Here is a 4337-nt window from a genome sequence, read left to right as displayed (position 1 = left end):
GATGGAGGGGTGAGACAATGTGAGAGATAAATAATGCCTAGCTAGTTTTGAAAACCAGAGGGAACCATATTATTCCTACAACCTCCTGACAAATTATACATAGCAGATCAAGAAATATGTGTCTAGGTAAGGTTTATCTAAGAAAAATTGGTCTTTGCCCAAGATTTATCTAATTAAAAGTACCAGAATGGTGGAACTAACCTTCTTGGATGTTTAACAGACATACTTTGAGGCCTATAATAATTCGGTCAGAGGGACATAAAGGACAGTTTTTGCTCCTTTCCCTCCTATGTTGACTAGTTCCAGGGGACTATGAGCATCTCTCAAAATGTCCTATAATTGTGGTGGGACACCTGTCCTCTTGATCAAGGTGGCTGAGGAGACCCCACCAGATGGAAATGAACCAATGTCCAGTCTACAAAGAGGAGGGTCTACACAGAGGAATCATTTCCTCCATGCTTCTAAGCAAAGCCAAGCACGGTTGAGTAGGACCTTTGACGTATCTTCACATAGGCAGAACTTGTAAAAGAAAGGAGCCATGGCTCCTCCCAAGCCCATGTGACCCCTGAGGAGCAGATCCTCAAATGTCCTTAAGAGTAAACATAAATTGGTTTATCTGGGCCAACTGTATAGCCTTAAACACCTAAAAAGAAAGTGTAACCAAAGATTAAAGGGGCCAATATAATTTCTTAAGTGTCCATATGCATAGATAAAGGCTACATAACAAGCAACAATGCCAGATAGGTGATACCTTCTTTGAGTTTTGGCCAGGGTAGCCAAAGAGACTCCCAGATAGTAACCCAGCATAGAACTGGGAAAATGAATAGCAAACCCCAATCTTATCTAAGGGAATATTGTCAACTGTTTGCTGCTAGATGAGTTACAGCTGACCCTCCTAAAACAAGGACCTCTATATAGGCTGACTAGATTCACCAGAAGGGCAAGTAGTGGGGAATGGCTGGGGTGCTGACAACACAGTAGACAGTAAAAGGAATATCAGAGTATAAGGGCTCTAGTGGGAGGAGGGAGGCTATGGGAGGGTGCCATCTGGGAATTGGGTGTATAGTTTAATAAGATGGTTTGGGATGTTCTGTGTGATATACACGCACAAAAAAAATCAACAAGATTTTTAAAATGTATTATATTTGAGGAAGAGCATGGAAATTTACATCATGTTAATTAGTAGGGGTGATAAACATTACCATTGAAATCTACCTGATGACTTCATAGACATACACAGGCGCCAAGGATCCAAGTGCAACCGATTATGACTAGTAAAAATACATTTTATTGAAAAAAAAATGTAGGAAACAGCATATTTTAAAATGAAATGGAGATCTTCTTTAAAGGGTAAAAACTCATTCAATTTTATGTCTTACAGGGTTTATACTGAGTTCAATATTGTATAACTGTATTAATTCAACTGTGAGCCTAGAAATTTGCACCCACTTTGAAAGAGATGTACTCTTGGTCTGGAGTGTGTTACTGAATATGTTAAAGCTGTAATGAAATGCTTCTTCTAATCATGTAGTTATTAATAATTTTAAAAATGATTAAATAAAAAATAATAATAATTCTTCAAAGCATAAAATTTACTCCTTAATAAAAGATAGATGTGAAAAACATTATCATTGAGGTCTACCTGATGACTTTATATCCATGTTAAGTTGTCAAGGAGCTCAGAAGGTAACCAACTGTGACTAGTAATAATCAGACATATAGAGATTAGAAACGCATGTGCAAGCAGCTTAATGTCAATTGCATTAAAAATGAATTTTTCTGTATGCAACTATGTATTTTAATAATGAAATGAAGATCTTTTATAAAGGTTAAAACCTCATTTAATTTTATGTCTTATAGGGTTTATACTGAGTACAATATTGTATAACTGTTTTTTAATTATATTAATTCAACTGTAAACCTAAAAATTTACAGCCAATTTTGAAAATGATGCATCCTACCTCAGGAAACCGTTATTGAATATGTCAATTGTGTTGTAATGATATGCTAGTATGTAGTATGTGGTTATTAAATAAATAATTTAAAAAAGAAACAATTAGAGAAACACTAATATATATGTACAATGATATGAAATTTATCATTACATTAAATCATAAAATTTTACAAATAATAAAAATAATTAAGAATTCAAAAGAATTAGTGCATTTATATGTTGGGATTCTATGTACTGTTTTTGAATATAGACACACATATATCTATTTCATAAAAGTATGAAAAATATATTTTATGTGTGTGTATGCAAACATAAACACATATGGTTTCAGTCTTATAAAACAATGTATGGATCAGAAGTGGCAAACAGGCAGAGATGACAAGGTTTAAAGGTGTCATTTGTGGCCTGTAAGACTCTCACTGCTTTTTATTTTCTGTGTTTATTTGCATGCACTTTGTATTACAATATACTAAACATGTAATACTTTTACAATTATAAAAGATAATTAGAAAATAAGATAATCACGTTCCTCAGTAATATTTTATATGAAAGGATATTAATAATAATTATGTTTTCATAGGCTAAAATTGTTTACAAGTTTAAAATCCATACAAAGTAGCAACCTTGTGTATTCAAATACTGAATATTCCAACTTTTCTAATAAGATTCAATGTGGCTCTCATTGAGTTTTTTCTCTATGATTTGACCCATAAATAAGTTCTGTAGTAGAGAGTGTACACAACAAAGCTATGGGTCTACATAACAGGTCCCACGCCAGTTGTGGCTATAGATAAACCCTATCTGAAAAAGATTAAGAAGAAGAAGGGGGAAAGAGGAGGAAGAGGAAGAAGTAGGAGGAGAAGGAGAGATGGAGGGGAAGGGGGAGAGAGAGGAATGAAGAAAAAAGAAAGAAACTTGGGAATGGAGGCATGGCTCACTGATTAAGAACACTTGAAGTTTTGGGGGAGAAGCAGTGTCCAGCATCTACACGACAGCTCACCACCACCTGTACCTCCATTTGCAGGGGATCTAAAGCCCTCTTCTGGCCACTGCAGCACCAGGTAAGAATGCTATACATATACATACATGCAGGCAAGACATTCATAAACATAAAATAAAAAAAGATAAAACTTTAAAGAAAAGAAAACTATGCTCACATGATTCAGAGGTCTACAAAAAACTTTCTAAGCTATCCCATGCACTGCTCTCTTGAGTTCCACAACCACTGTGCACACTGTTATAGTTCCACTTACCAACCAGTACTGAGATTGGAAGATGAAGAAATTTTCTCCTTTCTTATCTGATTGCAATTTATTCCTTATCACAACTGTTAAATGTCTTACCATGACACAACTGCTAAAAATTTCCAGTGCAATTTTGGATAGAAATGGTGAGAATAGACCATCAAATCTTATATGGGAGAACTTCTGTTTTCATCAAATATGAGGCTGGGGCAGCTTTGTTTATAAATGCCCTCATCCATTTAGGAAGCTCCCTTTTGTCGTAGCTTACTATAAGTTTTCATAAGGAAAAAACATTGGATTTCATGAAATAATTTTATGCTTTTTCTATAATGTTTTTCTATAACTTTCTGTAAACCATATACCTGTTTATTTTTGTTTGTTCACATGGTGAATTATTGTAATTTAAAGATATTAAACCAATTTTACACCTTGAGACATACTTGATAATAATGCACTGTGACACTTTTTATATTTTGTTGAACTCTGTTATTATAATTTTGTCAAGATACTTTTTACAAGTAACTGAAAGTTTTTGTCATAATTTTTAATATATTTTAATTATAGAATTCTGATTTACTACTTTCTTGACTTGTTTTCATATGACATTGTTATCAAGACAATGCTAGTGTCATAGAGGAAGTTAGAATATATTCTTTCACGTTCGGCTTTCTAAAAACTTATGTTCAATAAGTATTATTTATTCATTAGACATTTAATAGAATCTACTAATGTATCCTCTTGATCCTGTAGAGGTTTTTTGTTGGAAGGCTTTTAACTATAAATTTAATATCTTTTTTAGACACTGCATTATTTAATTTGTCTGTTTTAATCATACTTTATAATTTGTGCCTTTAATGACCCTATGTATTCAATCTAAATTGTTCACAATATGCCCTTATCCTTTTTAATATGTGCATACATGTACATTATATATTCTATAATACTATATGGAATTGGTAGTGATAGCACCTCTACAATGCACAATCTTGGTGATTTGTATTCTTTTCCTTTTTATCCAACAATTCTGGGATTCTGGGTAGAGAGTTATCAATTTCATTCACCTGTTTAAAGAACAATATTTCAGTGTTTTTATTTTCTTGATTCTTTTGCATTTTCTATTTTACTGTTCTCCTCTTTTA

Source organism: Nannospalax galili, unplaced genomic scaffold (genome assembly GCF_000622305.1).
Source record: "Nannospalax galili isolate Female #2095 unplaced genomic scaffold, S.galili_v1.0 scaffold918, whole genome shotgun sequence".
NCBI classification, from domain to species: Eukaryota; Metazoa; Chordata; class Mammalia; order Rodentia; family Spalacidae; genus Nannospalax; species Nannospalax galili.
Note: the sequence above shows the minus strand (reverse complement) of the source record.